Genomic DNA, 18,322 nt, shown 5'->3' with positions numbered 1-18,322 from the left:
TGAGGGGGTCACGCATAGTTCGGGCTACCGTTTGCTCAAAAAATATCGGTACCCAGCGAGAGAAACGAAATTCACGATTTTCGGTGATTTTCGGGATTTATCGCTACAAAAAGTTTTGAATTTGTTCAAACAGAAATTTGAATTTGACTGTAATTTGTCTAAAAATTTGAACTAGTTCAAACACGAATTTAAACAAGAATCAGTCGAAATTTGAGAACTAATAGATTATGCATAATCTCACCTTTTTTATTACCAATTCATAGTCAACTAGAACACCTTTCACATTACAGAGGAGCAAATGAACAAGACGATAGAAGGCCAATCGAATACTCCAATCATACGAAGACTCGGAAGAAAAGTGTAGGCTCTGCATTGCAGCGCCATCCACGCGGGGGTGTCTCCAGCTGCGACGGCGCATCGGCTCGTCTCATGGCCGGAGTCAGAAAGGCAAGCGGAAGGGAACTGGAGCAGAGAGATCACAGGTGGCGGCAGAGGAGCCGTGCTGCCTTGCTCGTGCGTGGTGGTCCGGCGCGTACGCCTCCGCCAGCTCCATCACTGCTAGTTCCGGAGCAAGCGAGCAGCAGATCCAGAGAAGAGGTGAAGAGAGAAGGCTAGCGGCGCGGCGGCGGAGTGTCTGACGAGGAGAGAAATAAAATTCCCGTCGGATAGGGTTTCAAGTTGGACTTTATGTGATCGGAGATGGATAGATGGGCTGTATGGACTCTGCTGGGCCAAAAAAAAATTTAAATCAGGCCGAAATTTATACACTGGTATGGGCTGTTACCGGGCCTGGGCGATAGAACCGATTTTCGCCGAAATTCGGCCGAAATTCTAAACTATGGGGTCACGTAGACTTTTTCCTATACTGATACGAATAGGTTCAGAGGAAAAATACCTCCACATTCCTGTACATGTACTATATATGATTCAAATTGTTGCCTCACAGCACGGCGAGTGGTGTCTTCCTTTTCTCTTGAAGATCCCCATCCAGCGAGCTGGCAACCATGAGGTACGCCATACGCATCTCTGATCGCACGCATCTGGACAGCAGCATCTTGCATCGCCATTGGCACTCTTGGCTGCTGCTTTGAGCAGGAGACGCCGAGCCAGATCACTGAAACCAAGCACACCTCGCTCCGGCTTCTCATGGCAGCATCAGCAGGATTTTTTTTCCTCCGCTTCTTTTTTTTTTAGATCAAAGGCATTCACCCAGCTTTATTGAAAGTGTAACGAACGCCAACGATCCGGTACTGGGGTTACCAGTTTTACAGAATAGGACCAAAAGAAACTACGGGAGTTTTACATCCATCGACTCCGCCTTCACCACTAACTCAACCATTCAGATAACAACTAGAAACTCGTGACAACTCTACTGAGACAAATCATAAAGCATTCAACTACAACGAAAAAGATAACGCGAATAGCCGTAATCAGTATGCGCTCGTCGCCATCACATGTATCATCTCGTCCGCCATGGGGCTAAGCTTGGCTTTCACCAGAGGGCGCCAGGTCTTGATTAGCATCAGAGTCTTGCGTATGATCGCCGTCGGGGATGACATCACTTTCTTGTTGAACACTACGTCATTGCTGGTCTTCCAAATAGTCCATAATGCACCTGCACATATGATTCCTTCGCTTCTTGATGCAGCCAGATTGCTGGGTTGGTTAGCTCCAAGGCTCCGTTGGGGAGAGCGGCCTCGGCGAACTTTTGAAAGTCCAATGAGTCTTCGAACATGTGTTATGAAGAATTCTAGAACTGAAGCTTCATATACATCTTCAGTTATTTCAGGTAAGTGATCACCTGCAGGCATCATTTCTTGTCCTACGTATTCACTATTGTGGAAAATCATTGTGAACTATTGCTACTCCTCCATGCTCCACCAAATGAGATCTGGCAAATTTAAGATACAAACCTCTAATAGCATGCATTTCAATAGCTGCATCCTGTATTGGGATCCGTTCTCTAGGCTGCTTCTTGGAGCAGGATATTCCAAGAGCAACAACAGAAACCAAGCAATTCTGAATTCTGCTTCTTGTAGTTCTGTTGTTAGCATCTATGTGCATCCAGATTGTCGGATCAACAATCTCCCATATTCTCTCTGGAAGAGCATTCTCTGAAAACTTGTGCAAATCCAATGAATCACTGAACATCTGATCTGTTGGGCTCCTTCCTGTGAACATCTCAAGCAGTAATATACCGAAGCTATAAACATCACCTTGTGTTGAGACAAAAGAACCTTCACCATACTCTATGAATGTGTAAAGGACAAAAGTCAGCGTGTTATGTTCATAAAAGAACCGGGGATAATGCATAAATGCCAAAAATAACTATATCAATTACCTGGAGCAATATAACCAATGGTGCCTCTTATTCCAGTTGTGCTAGTTGAATTTTGTTGGGTTCTATTAGCACTTTGTGGAAGTATTCTTGATATGCCAAAGTCTCCAACTCAGGCACTTATGACTTCTGCAAGAAGGATGTCGCTTGGCTTGAGATCACAATGAATGATTGATGGCTGGCAGTGATTGTGAAGATAGTCCAAAGCATCCAAGATATTGACAACAATGTGTAGCCTTTGTTCAAGGCTAAGAGTATTTTTCTGAGCAAGTGTGCCAGATTCTGGGTGAAGCCAACCCTTCAGGTTACCATTTGGCATGAACTCAAAAACTAGTGCCTTGAACTCTTCGCCCTGGTGAGTGATGCTTGAGCAGCAAGTGATGATCTTTATAAGACAACGGTGACACACCCTTTGCAGTGCCTCACATTCAGCCACAAAACTTCTAGCAGTCCTAGACTGTTTTGTGTTAAACACCTTTACAGCTAGTGTGGTGCCTGTCGATGCGGGACCCACGGGATACCCCTCAAGGAAGGGAGAAGATCTAGTCTAACTAGGATTCTTTCTATGTAATCTTAATAGTAGTATTATTCTGTAATCCTACTAGAAACTCTCATTGTAAACCGACTAGGACTCTGACCTCCTGACTATATAAAGGAGGACGGAGTTCCTGGAGAAGGGAGTTAGAGACAACACTTGACAATCAATCCAACGCAAAGGCTAACGCCAACTGGACGTAGGGCTATTACTCGATCACGGTCAAGGGCCTGAACCAGGATAAATCGACTGTCTCTTGCGTTTGCCGTCGAGTTCTGCATACGCTGAAGCCTAAATAAACTGCCCTGGGTACCCCCGTGGCAGGCTATCGGTGGCAGTGTTCGCCTAAACGGATTAAACGTCCAGTAAACGGTAAACGGTGGTAAACTGTTTTGTTTAGGGGGTAAACGGAAATTAAACGGTTGACCATTTAAACGGTCAAAAAACGGGAAAAACGGCCTAAACGGCCTAAACAGAACGGAGATAAACAGCATTAAACGGGCTAAACAGCTGTTTAAACGGCCGTTTAGGCGAACATGAGGTAAATCTAGTTCAGTTTTGTATGAATAAATTTGTATACTTAAGTTTATTATATTTATAAATGTGTACACTTGATATGTTACATGCATAAATATCTATTTGGTTCTTTTCACATGCATAAATATATATATATATACCAAAATAATTGATTTTTACTCGGATAAATATGTATAAATGCTAGAATACTTGATTTTTTACATGCACATATATAATTATTTGTATTTTTTTTAAAGTACAAAACCGTTTAGACCATTTAACTTCGTTTAAACACCGTGTAAACAGCCTAAACGCTAAATGAAGGGCGACCGTGTAAAGACCGTTTACCGTTTAGTAAAACATTGATCGGTGGTGAAACATCGACAGCTGGTGCGCCATGTAGGGGCTTTCGGCGAATATGCATCTGAGAGCTCGATGGACCTCGACAACATGATCTTCTCGACGGGATCAACCTTCATCTTCAGTTCATGGATCTGCGAGGCAGGCGACGATGGCAAGCTCCAAAGCCGTCTCCTCGAAGATTCGGATCACCATGAAGACCTTTCTATTTCGGCGACTACGACAGATCAACTCATCGGAAGATTCGCTCAGCTCGTGATGTCCGATCCAACTCAGATTTCGTGGCTTTGCGCATCCGACTCAAACTCGGGCTCTGCATCCAAGATGGAGTCTTACCCGAGTTCTTTCGAGAAACCAAGTTCTTTTCCGGCAAGGTTCTAGAACGCGGCCTCGGCCTATCAAGAATACAACTCGGAGTACACTCAGAGTCCTTTCAAGAAGTCAGGTCCTTTTCCGTTCGGACTTCACAACATGGCAAAATCTTATCAGGCACGGCCTGAAGGATCCCTCAATACGGTGCCTAGAATGCCACTGAAAGAAGCTCAGGAAGGTCTCATACTAACTATAACATCTCAAGACTACATCGTCCACTTGCCAAGTTCTGTTCCTGAGGATAGCGGTACCCGACTAGTCGGCACGACGACAACAACAATTCTACCCTACCAAGAAGGAGACTCGATCTACGACCTTGAAGCCTCTACTAAAGTTATCAACAACTCCGATAGTGTGGAAACCAACGTCGATAACAGAACAATCCACGCACGAGAAGTATTCATGGTTCGCCGTCCTCGATCACCATTAGTCCCCGTAGAAGCACCTGACATCAGGTCATCGGATGAATCTGAATCCAACATATCACCCTTTATCCAGGGGCACGATGGTGAGACCGAGAATCAGAAGCAAGCCAGAGAAAGAAGAAACAAATTGAAACAAGGACGCCAACGCCGTGCTAGGCAGCGCAAGGAAGCTTGGATCAAATATGAGTCAGATCTGGCCGAGTAAAATAGAAGAAAATCAGAACAAGAAGTCAAAGAAAGACACGCGGCGAATACACCCTACAATAGGATCCGAGAAGCACTAGAAGAACTCGGAGCGACATCACATCCCAGTGAAAAACAGGAACAGCTTTGGGACCTTCTCCGGTCAACAGCCCTAAGGACACACGACGGAAGGACCCGCTCAAGACTACCTGCCAGGTCAACATCTCATGGGCAGGAAGATCAAAATCAAAGGAAGTCCACTTTCGAGACTCGGACCAAGTGGAAGTCACAACAGAGAAAGTAGAAGAGACCATAGTCAAAACTACCGAGTCGAACAACCAAGAAAGATCAGAAGCAAAGTACCTGTTCAGACAGCCCCGCAGAACTACTCTCACCAAAACAACAGTTGGCTAGAAGGAGGTGCTGAATCAGAATACACAGAAGCTGGAACGCATGATAGATTCCCCTGTTTTGCAAACAGACTTGCTTCAATACGACTACCTCACAAGTTCAAGCCGTCTAACCACTCTAAATATGATGGCAAGACCGAACCAAGGCAGTGGCTTAGGATTTACTCGCAGTCGATTGAACTAGCCGGAGGAGACGACGATATCAAGACCTTATTATTTCCCATGGCCCTAGAAACCATGCCCCTCCAATGGTTCGACAAATTAAATCCAGGGTCAATCAGAAATTGGGAGGACTTGCAAAGAGTTTTCTATGATAATTTCGTAGGTATCATTACGCACCCCATCACCCACGCAAAATTAAAAGGACTCAAGCAGAAAGGAGGCGAAAGTCTTAGAAATTACTATCGACGATTTGGCAAACTACGTGCTCAAGTACATGACATCACCGAACGAGAAGTAATCGAAGCTTTCTCTCACGGAATCATGGCTAGGTGGCAATTTCAGGACTTCTGCAAAGAAAACCTGAGAAACAATGAAGAATTCAGACGCACAGTAGAAAAGATGATTACTGCAGAGGAGAAGACACGAGAAAGGTTCCCGGATAGAAACAACCAAGACAACCCGGACAAGCAAAATCATCGAAACATCAGACATCAGGAAAGAAAACATGGACCAGACAACACCGTAGCGGTGGCTGACAAATCAAGGAAGTTTTCCAAACCCAGAAGGTATGACGACATTGAAAACATGCATTGCATCTGGCACCCTAAAGGAAATCACACTATCGAAAATTGCTACACCTTCAACAATCGATACACAAGAAAAGACAATAAGGTAAACACTAAAGAAGACAATCAAAAAAAAGATAAAGACAACCACAAAGATAAGGGATTCCAAAAATCCAGGGGGATAGTAGCAGTGATCTTCGCTGGGGCCCCAGATTCTAGAAGCAAACATCAAGAAAAGCTAGCTCTACGAACCATCATGGCAGCAGAACTGGCTACTCCAAGATATCTCAATTGGTCACAGTATCCAATCCAGTTTTCAAGAGAAGACCAATGGACTAGCGTAGGAAACGCAGGCCATTACCCACTGGTTCTAGATCCAACTATCGCCGGTATGACTGCCACAAAAGTACTAATCGATGGGGGAGCCGGACTCAACATCATTTTTTCAGAAACGCTAAGGAAGATGGGACTACAACTCGCCGGGATGATTACACCAACGAGCACCCCTTTTTATGGGATAGTACCTGGCAAGGCAGTCATGCCACTTGGACAAATCACTCTACCGGTTACTTTTGGAACTCCCTCAAACTACCGAACAGAGTTCATCAAGTTTGAAGTTGCAGACTTCGATTCATCATATCACGCAATCCTCGGGCGCCCAGCACTAGCAAAATTCATGGCGATACCGCATTACCCGTACCTATTGCTTAAGATGCCAGGGCCTAACGGTGTCCTTTCCCTTCGAAGTGATTTGAAGCGCGCTTTTGACTGCGATGTTCAGGCAATTCAAATTGCAGCCAAAGCACAAGCCGCCAATGGTAGAAAAGAAATAGCCACTATTGCCGTAGAAATAAGCTCAGAAGAACTAGAGATACCGGCTAAAAAGCCCAGCATCCTCGGACCACCAAAAGAAGCCGACGTCAAGCAAATCGACCTGGGCACCGGTGATCTCTCCAAAACGACAACCATCAGCGCCCACCTCTCGGCAAAATAGGAATCCGTGCTCACCAACTTTCTTCGGGACAACAAAGATATCTTTGCTTGGAAGCCAGCCGACATGCCAGGTGTTCCAAGAGAGTTGGCTAAGCATAGAATCGATATCAATGAAGGCTCCAAGCCTGTGAAGCAATGGCTACAAAGATTCTCACCCAACAAGAAGGCAGCAATTAAAAAAGAAATCACAAAGCTAATGGCAACCAGATTCATCAGAGAAATCCTTCATCCAGATTGGCTAGCAAACCCAGTTCTAGTACAAAAAAAGAATATGGACGAGTGGTGCATGTGCGTCGACTACACAGATCTCAACAAACACTGCCCGAAAGATCCATTCAGGCTACCACGCATTGATCAGATAGTTGATTCAACAGCAGGATCTGCCCTATTATCCTTTCTTGATTGCTATTCAGGATATCACCAGATCGTATTAAATGAACAAGACCAGAGCAAGACATCTTTCATCACTCCGTTCGGTGCCTACTGCTACAAGACCATGTTGTTTGGACTCAAGAATGCTGGAGCCACTTACCAAAGAGCTATCCAAACGTGCCTTGGTGAACAGATCGGTGAAAATGTAGAGGCATACGTGGATGACGTAGTAGTAAAAACAAAGAACCCGGACACACTAATTGAAGACTTAAAGCAAACCTTCGAAAACCTGAAAAGGTGGAGGTGGAAATTAAACCCAAACAAGTGTGTATTCGGAGTTCCTTTAGGACTACTACTCGGATTCTTGGTCAATCATCGTGGAATCGAAGCCAGCGCCAAGCAAATTCGAGCCATAACAGAGATGGGCCCTCCTCGAAGTGTCAAAGATGTGCAGAAACTAACAGGCTGCGTGGCGGCCCTCAATCGTTTCATATCAAGACTCGGTGAAAAAGGGTTACCTTTCTTTAAACTACTAAAGAAGGACAGAAGAAACCAACGAAGCTTTCAAAAGACTTAAGGCATACCTCACCTCCTCGCCCATTCTCACACCTCCAAAGAAATATGAAGATATGATGCTGTACATTGCGGTAACTTCGACTGTGATCAGCACAACAATAGTCGTAGAAAGAGAAGAAGAAGGGCGCGTATATAAAGTACAACGCCCAGTATACTACATCAGCGAAGTACTATCAGAATAAAAAAATCCAGTACCTGCATGTGCAAAAACTACTCTATGCCCTCCTGATCACTTCACGCAAGCTTGGCCACTATTTTGAAAGCCACAAGATTACCGTGGTGACAGATTTCCCACTCGGAGATATCCTACACAATAGAGACGCAACAGAGGACATATCTAAGTGGACAGTTAAACTTGGTGCTCTCAATATCGAATTCACCCCACGGAAAACAATTAAATCTCAAGCCCTTGCCGATTTTGTTGCCGAGTGGACAGAAATTCAACAACCTATGTCAAATACCATCCTTGACCATTGGAAGATGTACTTTGATGGATCACTCAAGCTAGGCGGAGCCGGTGCAGGCGTTCTCTTCATCTCTCCAGACAGAAAACAACTCAAGTATGTCCTTCAGATATTATGGCAAGCTACAAATAATGAAGTAGAATACGAAGCCCTCATCCACGGGCTCCGAGTAGCAATTACCCTCAGAATCAAGCGATTACTCGTACACGGTGATTCGGCAGTAGTCATCAACAAAGATTGGGACTGCACCAAAGAAAACATGGGCGCTTAGTGTGCTGAAATACGAAAACTCAAAAAACATTTTCAAGGATTGGAAATTCTACATGTCCTGCGCGATTCTAATATTGCAGCAGACGTCCTCGCCAAGCTCGGATCGGACAGGGCGAAGGTCCCACCCGGTGTATTCATAGAGGAGTTATCAGCTCCCTCTATCAAACAACCCGATGAGATAACCCCTGAACTCCCAGCTAAAGGCACCTAGATTTTGGTAATCGCCACCTCATAGACCTAGGTTTTTATTGATTATATCAAAGAGAATAAGTTGCCAGCAGATAAAGAGGAGGCTACCCGAGTTGTTCGCAGAAGCAAGAACTACGTCCTAGTAGGGGACAAGCTGTACAGAAGAGCCACATCATCAGGAGTACTCCTAAAATGTGTCTCATTTGAAAAAGGCAAAGAGATCTTAGACGAAATACACTCAGGTTGCTGTGGAAATCATGTCGTTTCAAGAATACTAGTCGGCAAAGCATTCCGCATCGGATTCTACTGGCCAACCGCTTTGAAAGATGCAGAAGAACTCATCAGAAAATACAAAGGTTACCAAATATTCGCAAGACAAGCTCATGTACCAGCTCACAATCTCATTTGCATCCCACCCGCTTGGCCTTTCTCCTGCTGGGGGCTGGATCAAGTAGGACCTCTCAAGAAAGCAAAGGGCGGTTTCGAGTACATCTTTGTAGCAATTGACAAGTTCACCAAGTGGATTGAATACAAACCACTCGCAAAATACAGCGCAGCCAAAGCAGTCGAGTTCATCCAAGACATTATGCACCGCTTTGGCATGCCCAATCGAATCATCATAGATTTGGGTTCTCCCTTTACAGCTACAAAATTCCAAAGTTGGGCACAGGATTGCGGCTTCGGCATAGATTACACATCAGTCGCACATCCAGAAGTCAACGGACAGGTAGAAAGGGCTAATGGACTCATACTAGCTGGATTAAAACCAAGATTGTATGAAGAACTATTGGACTATGGATCCAAATGGATTGAAGAATTACCCAAAGTAGTATGGGGGCTACGAACTCAAATAAGCAGAGCCACCGGATACTCACCTTTCTTCCTAGTTTATGGATCAGAAGCCGTACTACCTGCCGACTTGATCTGGACGTCACCAAGGATAGAACAATATGACGAAGGAGAAGCAGAACACACTCGAAGATTAGAACTCGATAGTACAGAAGAAGTCAGAGTAAACACTACCCTTCAATCAGCCAGATACCTCCAAGGTTTAAGACGCCACTACAACAAGAATACCCAGCCTTGATCACTCCAAATCGGAGACCTAGTACTAAGAAGAATACAAAAAACTAACGGATGCCATAAACTACTCAGTCCATGGGAAGGTCCTTTTATTGTCACAAAAGTCACCGGACTAGGCACGTACAAGTTGATAACTGAAGATGGAAAAGGAGTCAACAATACATGGCACATCAGCCAACTAAGAAGATTCTACGCATGAAAACAACTCAAGGAAGAATATATATACAAGCCACAAGAGATCAACGTTCAAGATCAATAAAGATGGTGTTCCTCGACAACATATGTCTTATTATGGCTTTCCCCCAGTTGTTTTCACTAAGCATATCAACGTTCATGATCAATAAAGATGGTGTTCCTCGACAACATATGTCTTATTATGGCTTTCCCCCAGTTGTTTTCACTAAGCATATCAACGTTCATGATCAATAAAGATGGTGCTCCTCGACAACATATGTCTTATTATGGCTTTCCCCCAGTTGTTTTCACTAAGCATACCGGCCGAGAGCAAAAGAGCTAAAAAGATGCTTGAGCCCACCGATGAGGGTAGCTAATAAGCTAACACCCGAACCAAAAAGCAAAATGGCTGAAATTATGCCTGAGCATACCGACCGAGAGAAAAAGAGCTAAAAAGATGCTTGAGCCCACCAATGAGGGTAGCTAATAAACCAAAAAGCAAAATGGCTGAAATTATGCCTGAGCATACCAGCCGAGAGCAAAAGAGCTGAGAAAGATGCTTGAGCCCGCCGATGAGGGTAGCTAATAAGCTAACACCCGAACCAAAAAGAAAAATGGCTGAAATTATGCCTGAGCATACCGGCCGAGAGCAAAAGAGTTGAAAAGATGCTTGAGCCCGCCGATAAGGGTAGCTAATAAGCTAACACCCGAACCAAAAAGCAAAATGGCTGAAATTATGCCTGAGCATACCGGCCGAGAGCAAAAGAGCTGAAAAGATGCTTGAGCCCGTCGATGAGGGTATCTAATAAGCTAACACCCGAACCAAAAAGCAAAATGGCTAAAATTATGCCTGAGCATACCGGCTGAGAGCAAAAGAACTGAAAAGATGCTTGAGCCCGCCGATGAGGGTAGCTAATAAGCTAACACCCAAACCAAAAAGCAAAATGGCTATGCCTGAGCATACCGGCCGTGAACAAAAAAAAAGCTGAAAATATGCTTCAGCCTACCAGTGAGGGTAGTTGATAAGCCAACACCCGAACTGATCCTAAGATGTTTTTTACAACCAGGGAAAGAGCCAGATGCTGGCCACATCTCGAGTTAAGCAAAAAAGCTAAAAAGAAGAAGCTGAAGATACTTGAGATCGCTGGTCCTAAGTCTCTTCAGTACCAACAAGAACAAAAAGGTTGTCAGGACAAAGATCTACTTACCCCGAGTTGTTTACACGGCGCAGACGAAAGCCTGACAAGCACTTGACAAAACAAGAAGATTTGTCAAGACAACGATCTACATATATCGAGTTGATTACACGGCGCAGATAAAAGCCATACAAACGCTTGACCTATCAAGGAGCGATCCTACAATGGATGAAACAACACGACCACCATAAACTGTGGATGCGCACCACGACCAACAAACGACTACTCGGAAAAAATTCCGATCACTTGGACAACTCATTTAAAGAATAAACAAGGCGAAGACATCAAGGCAAAGAAGACATCAACAAAAAATAAAGAATCTTCATTCAAAAAGAAGTATAATATCCTATTATAGAGGCTGGAGTACAAATGTCAATTACATCAAGCATCATCATCAGGAGAAGAAATATCAATATTAAGATTATCCACAATCCTCCTGGCTAAATCTTCGACCTCAGGCTCCACCTTTTCAACGGCATCCAGATATTCTTGACTCTTGGCTTCCTCTGCAATCTTGGACAAAGGCACTTCTAGAGCAAGAACCCGGACCTGGGCAAGAACATTTCTGGTACATAGTTGGGTGCACCTCTTCACGAACTCCTAGAAACGGGTCAGAACTTGGGGAATAAACTGAGCCCAAGATTGACCATCATCTGTTGGAGTTCGGAGAAGATCGGCTACTGACCAAAATGATTTCCACAAAGCATTCCAGTTCTCAATAGCCATCGCCAACTTGCCAGTCAAGACTTCAATAGTTTTTTGGACCTGCACAAGATCCCTGTCAGCTCCACGCCTAATCAACTTGGCAAGCGCGAGTTCTTCTTCACCATGAGTAATTACCTCCTCAGCCCTGTTGCGACTATTGCGAACAAGTATCTTCATTTCCTTAATACCGTCTGAGAGCTTCTACTTTTCAACTCAGAGAGCTAGACCAGGCACCAAAAAACAAGTCAGCAAAAAGGAAAATTTGAATACAAAAGGAAACAAAAAGAACCCGCAATACCATTGCACTCATTCTTCATGGCCTCCACATTCTTCAAGGCCTCCTGGACAGCAGCATCCCTCCGCTTTTCTGCCTCAACTACCCAGGCATGGAGAGCATGTTCCTCCCTTTGGTGCATTTGACGCTCGGTCTCCATCTCAGCCTGACAGAGGTCAAGCTCTATTTTTAGGGCACTAACCTCAGAAGACAACTTTTTCTCGGTTTCAGACAAGAAAAAGAAGCCGGTATGATCCCGAGAAAAAGACTGAACAAAAAGAGAGAGAGAAAAACAAGACATAAGAACAGAAGAAAGACGAACATCCAAAGAAAGAACTTCAAAAAAACTTACCTAGAGTTTTTCCCCAAAAGAAGTCGCAAAGGTTCCCTAGGCAGCGGTCAGCTCTGACAACCGATAAGTGGCATCGAATTGTTGCAACACATTATCATCCAAACGCTGACCACCAGTAGCAAGAGAAGTAGAGGGAGAAGCCAGCCGATGCAAAAAAGGCAAGACCAGGGCCGCATCCTGGGAAGCCCCAGCTACCTCCTCAGATGGATCTACCACCACGGCCACGGTCACCCCCGGAGTCAGCAAATCTACAGCAGCATGATCATCAGGGAACCCTATCTCCCTCATAGCCACCTCGCCGATCGTACGTTCCGAGTCCTTAGACTCAGTACATAGGGGCGCACCAGAGGACTGACAAGAGGTCGACTGAGGGTTAAGGGAAGGCGAGGGTCTGCAAGATGATAAGGAAACTCGACGATAAGTATATGAATAAAAAAAATGAAAACAGAAGCTAAGAAACATAACTAGGATTCACTCACTTAGCTATCTTCTTCTTCATAAAATCCCCAAGACGAACTGAAGACCTTAGAGGGGGAACTATGGCAGCAAAAATATCACCACCACTCTGCGACAGGAGTGGCGTGGTCGGTACTGGAGGCCCAGAAGAACTCGAGCTCGACGACCGCTTACTACAAGAGAACAAGGCTAAAGTCAGAACAAAAAGAGGTGTTCAACAATAGAAAAACAAGAAAACAACTCACCGATGCATGACAAGGGCCGCATCATCATCCTCATCTTCCTCACTCTCAAACAAGGCAACCACAGCGCCATCTGAAAACGGAGAAAAGTACTCTGTTAAAGGCAAAAACAAAAAACAAAAAGACAAAACATATTAATATGCTCACCTAGGAGCACGCTACCTACAACTTGAGTACCTGGACGAGTACTCGACTGGCGAGACTTCTTGGTAGCAGACAAACCAGAAGAAGAACAATCCGCTCGCCCCTTTTTTCCGACACTACGAGGAGCTCGAGGAACTGGACGAGGAACATACTCTACATATATGTCAAGAATTGCAGAAGAAACACCAGGAAACATCATGGTGGTTTGAAACTTACTGGTTAAAGATGCCCTAGCAAGACTATCCCCAGTCTCCACCATGGTAGGGCGGTCATCAAGGGGGATCGGATCAACGAAGTTACGCCCCAATTCCTATAAAAGAGTAAAACAACCAGACGAGAAAGATTAAGCAAAAAGTGGAGACAGCAAAGGAAATACAAAAAGTACCCGCATAAGAAAAAAAACAACTCACAGCAGGAGGCGGGTTGTTAGCACAATACTCAGGGACATCATGTGGGACGACGCTTACTCCTTTCAACATCTTCTGAAGATGCTCGAGCACCTCCTCATCAGTCAACTCAAGGGCGGGGACCATACGAGAAGGGTCCTCCGCCCTAGAGTACTCAAAACCATAATTCTCTCGCTCCTTCAGAGGCTGAACACGGCGAAGAAGAAAACTGGAAACGATACCGAAACCGGTCAAGCCCTGCTGTTTTAGAGTACATATCCTCTCAAGAAACGGCTTGATCGCCTAGAGCTCATCCATCGTCAGGAGATTCTTGTCCCATCGGTCATTAACCATGGGACCAGAACCAGAATGAACAGCAAGAGGAGGAATCATATTGGCGGCATAAAACCAGTCGGCACGCCAATCCCTCATAGAATCAACCAAGTCATAATCAAATAATTTACTCTTACGACCCTGACGAAACTGAATCCTGCAGCCACCAAGAACATGGGTATCATCGCTGCGGGGTTGGGGCTTCAGACGAAAGAAGTAACGAAAGAGAGAAAGAGAAGGAGGAATTCCAAGAAAAGTTTCATAAAGATGAACAAAAATAGAAAGATGAAGGACAGCATTGGGAGCAAGATGGTTCAAGCTAATCCCAAAATAACTGAGAAATCGATGAAGAAAAGCAGAGATAGGAAGGCAGAGTCCAGCACGGATAAAGGAGACAAAAAGAACAATCTCACTAGGACATGGAGTTGGGACCCGATGCTGGCCTGGAGCTTTCCAATCAGCAAACTCCTTGCCCTGGATTAGACCATCACTGACAAGCTCGCGCAACTGATCCTCAGTCGTAGCCGGAGCCGGCCAGATCTTCTGAGCAGCCCTCATAGCCATGAATTCTTGATTTTCAATCACAGAAAGCGGTGCCTCCTCGTCTACAAAGGTTGCCTGGGACTTGCTCGCTGATTTCTTCCTACCCATATACTAGCGAAAGCAATAAAAAACTAAGAAACGATGATGCTCAGACGGCGACGCTCAGACGACGACGACAATGGCGACGACAGAGTTTTGAAGACTAGGGTTTCAAGGCAAAAGCAGGGCAGCAAAGAAAAAAAGAAGAAAGGCCTTTAAATAGATTTTACAACAATAAAAACGCGGCCCACCAGGCCCGTTTAAACACGGCATGAGAACGCAACGATCCATTTCTCACCACAACTGACACAGCTAAAATGACGGACGGCACACTTCTACACAAAGGTACAGTTCAACGGGCAGATTTCAGACTTATCCATCTAGCACCAATGCAGAGTTATCATATTGCTACAAAAAGAACTCATCAACCATGAAGCAACGAAGAGTTATCTCACAAGGAACACAAGAACTCAGTTCTTATAGAAAGAACTCGGGAATCTCATAAACAACCAGGACATCAGCAGAAAAAAGAATGACAACTCAGAAGACAAGATGACTCAGGCGTGAAGGAACAGTACTCAAGAACAAGCATATTCAGAAGAATATACCAACACTGTACAACTCGTGAACAAACAGCATTTAGACTCAACCACCACCATACAACTACATCCGACAACAGCAGACTACTACAGAATATGCCAAGATCCAGTTCTTTTTTAATAAAAGAACCCAGATATATGCTCGGGGGCTGCAACAGGAGAGGTTTTCAGTTCTTTGAACAACTCAGATTCAAGAACCTCCAACTCTTTGTTCCAAATAGCAAGAGGCTCGGGGGCTACACTCAGTGAGTGCACTTTTTCTTCAAAAAAGCGCACATCACTCAGAAGAATTCTTCAAGACAGGAGTTTTCAAAAAACATAAGATTCAAGACCCTCCAACTTTTTGTTCCAAAATAGCAAGAGGCTCGGAGGCTACACTCAGTGAGTGCACTTTTTTCTTCGAAAAAGCGCACATCACCAAGAAGACTTCTTCAAGACAGACCACTTCAAGGCCTCAAGACAAAAAGAACCCGGACCGAGCTATATCCGAGTTCTTTTTGATAAAGAACCCGGGTATATGCTCGGGAGCCTTTCGATGAAGAATTAGAGCAATTTCAAGACAAGACCCTCCAGCTTCTTGTTCCAAATAGCAAGAGGCTCGGGGGCTACTCCCAGATGGGAGTACTTTTTCTTCAAAAAAAGGTACACACCACCCGAAGATCTCACGAAGCGCTACACGGTTTTGCTCAAGAAAGCACTCGGACGACGCTTGTTCCTACTCGGCAAGACCTGAAGGAACAAGACGAGGCTTCCAGAGCTCAACCATGAAGTGCTCGGGGGCTTGTCGATGTGGGACCCATGGGATACCCCTCAAGGAAGGGAGAAGATCTAGTCTAACTAGGATTCTTTCCATTTAATCTTAGTAGTAGTATTATTCTGTAATCCTACTAGAAACTCTCATTGTAAACCGACTAGGACTCTGGCCTCCTGACTATATAAAGGGGGGCGGAGTTCCTGGAGAAGGGAGTTAGAGACAACACTTGACAATCAATCCAACGCAAAGGCTAACGCCAACTGGACATAGGGCTATTACTCGATCACGGTCGAAGGCCTGAACCAGGATAAATCGACTGTCTCTTGTGTTTACCGTCAAGTTCTGCATACGCTGAAGCCCGAACAAACTGTCCCGGGTACCCCCGTGGCAGGCTATCGGTGGTGAAACATCGACAGTGCCCTGATCACATAAAGTACATTTATAAACCATGCCATAGCTTCCTTGTCCAACCAAATTGGCCTTGGAAAATCCATTAGTCCCATTTGACAATGCATGGTAAGAAACTCTTTCATACTGTTCATCGGCTGTGAATATGATTTGGCTTTTTTGCCTTTCTCTGAGCTTCTTAGTGATCAACTGAATAAGAGAAACTACTGAAACTGAGAATACAAGTGCACTGAATGATATTAGGGTAATTGTTAGGGATTTTGACAAATGCCTTTTCTTCTTTTCAGAAGCAAACATGTAGCATGGAGGTAAATGAAGCTGAGGTGTTCCACCACAAAGCTTATCGTTCCCATCAATGGATAGGTTCATTTCATTTCCAAAAACACCCCCTTTTGGTACTTCACCTTGCAAATTATTGAAGGACACATAGAATTTTGACAATGATGTCAAATTCTGAAGACATGTAGGGATCAAATCTGAAGTTGTTGTGTGCTAGATACAATTCTTGTAGGCCGCCAATACTACAAAGGGCATCAGGAATACTCCCGGAGATCTTGTTCATGGTCACGTTGAGTACACCAAGGCCTTTTAAATTCTCCAAAGATTGAGGTAGAGTGCCCTCAAATGAATTCTGGTCTAGCAATAACCATTCCAATGATTTGCAGTTTCCAATACTATGAGGTATGTTGCCAGACAACTGGTTTCCTGACAGATAGAGGCCGTTAAGGTTTGCCAGGCTACCAACTTTAGTAGGAAGTTGCCCAGATAATGAATTGTATGATAAATCTAAGTAGACAGAGAGTGCAGGAAGTTCAAAGACCTCTCTGGGGATTGAACCATTGAGTCGGTTCATTGTGAGATCAAGGCGAAACAGGTTCTTTAAGTTTCCCAAGCATGACGGAATTGGCCCTTCCAAGTAGCTATTGTATAGAAGAAGCTCAGTCAGCCGTGTAAGATTTCCTAGTGATGAAGGTATGAGGCCTGACAACCTAGTGTTGTGAAGGCGTAACTAACTCATGTTCTGTAGCTGACCAATGCTCTCTGGAATCACTCCGGATGTGGGAGTATTCGTCACCACAAGAATTTCCAGACCAACCAGATTACCTATGTTGGATGGAATAAACCCCGAAATGCTATTGCCTCCTAAACCAAGAATTTGGAGAGTCGCTGATAGATTTGCAATTGAACTAGGAAGTTTTCCACTGAAGGAGTTATCATGAATATCCAGCAGTTGAAGCTGGCTACAGTTTGCCAGTGCAGTGATGAATTCCCACCGCTCACAATCATTCGTTTCTAGTTTATTGTGAGACAAGTCGAGACGAACGAGACCTTTCAATATCCCCAGGGATTGTGGAAGCACACCTGAGAGGCTGTTGGCGTGGAGAGAAAGGATGCGTAGGCCTCCAATGCTGCCGATTTCATGTGGTATGGTCCCCTCGAGCTGGTTTTCACCTAGATCAAGAAAGTACAGAGATGACATGTTGGCTAGTGATACTGGGATATCGCCTGTCAAGCTGTTGTTTGCCAATGAGAGCCACTGAAGGTCTGTGAGTTCGTGGACAAGCTCAACAGGGACACGACCATGGAGTTGGTTGTGGCCGAGTCTCAAGGACAGTAATCTCACACAAAAAGTTAGGTTGGCAGGTAGTTCTCCGTTGAACTCGTTGTAGCTCAGATCAAGCGTCTGCAAGCGTACGAGGTGGCCGATGCTTGCAGGGATGTTCCCCTGAAACCAATTGGAGCTCAGGTTCAGCACTCGCAGGAAAGTGAGGTTCCCAATGGCCGGGGACAGGGTGCTAGTGAGCCAATATGAGGGCTGGCTTAGCGCCACCACTCGCCGATGCCTAGCACCGCACCTGACCCCCTGCCAGCTACAGAAGCCGCCAACGCTGCTGATGTTCTA

General features: G+C 44.8%; 1 pseudogene; it reads right to left on the bottom strand.

Annotated features, from left to right (window-relative positions):
• Positions 1-1,833: 1,833 nt before the first annotated feature.
• On the bottom strand, positions 1,834-18,042 carry LOC136454275 (probable LRR receptor-like serine/threonine-protein kinase At3g47570; annotated as a pseudogene).
• Positions 18,043-18,322: the final 280 nt, after the last annotated feature.

Source organism: Miscanthus floridulus, chromosome 5 (genome assembly GCF_019320115.1).
Source record: "Miscanthus floridulus cultivar M001 chromosome 5, ASM1932011v1, whole genome shotgun sequence".
Classification (NCBI taxonomy): Eukaryota; Viridiplantae; Streptophyta; class Magnoliopsida; order Poales; family Poaceae; genus Miscanthus; species Miscanthus floridulus.
Note: the sequence above shows the minus strand (reverse complement) of the source record. Positions and strands in the feature narration are given on the sequence as shown.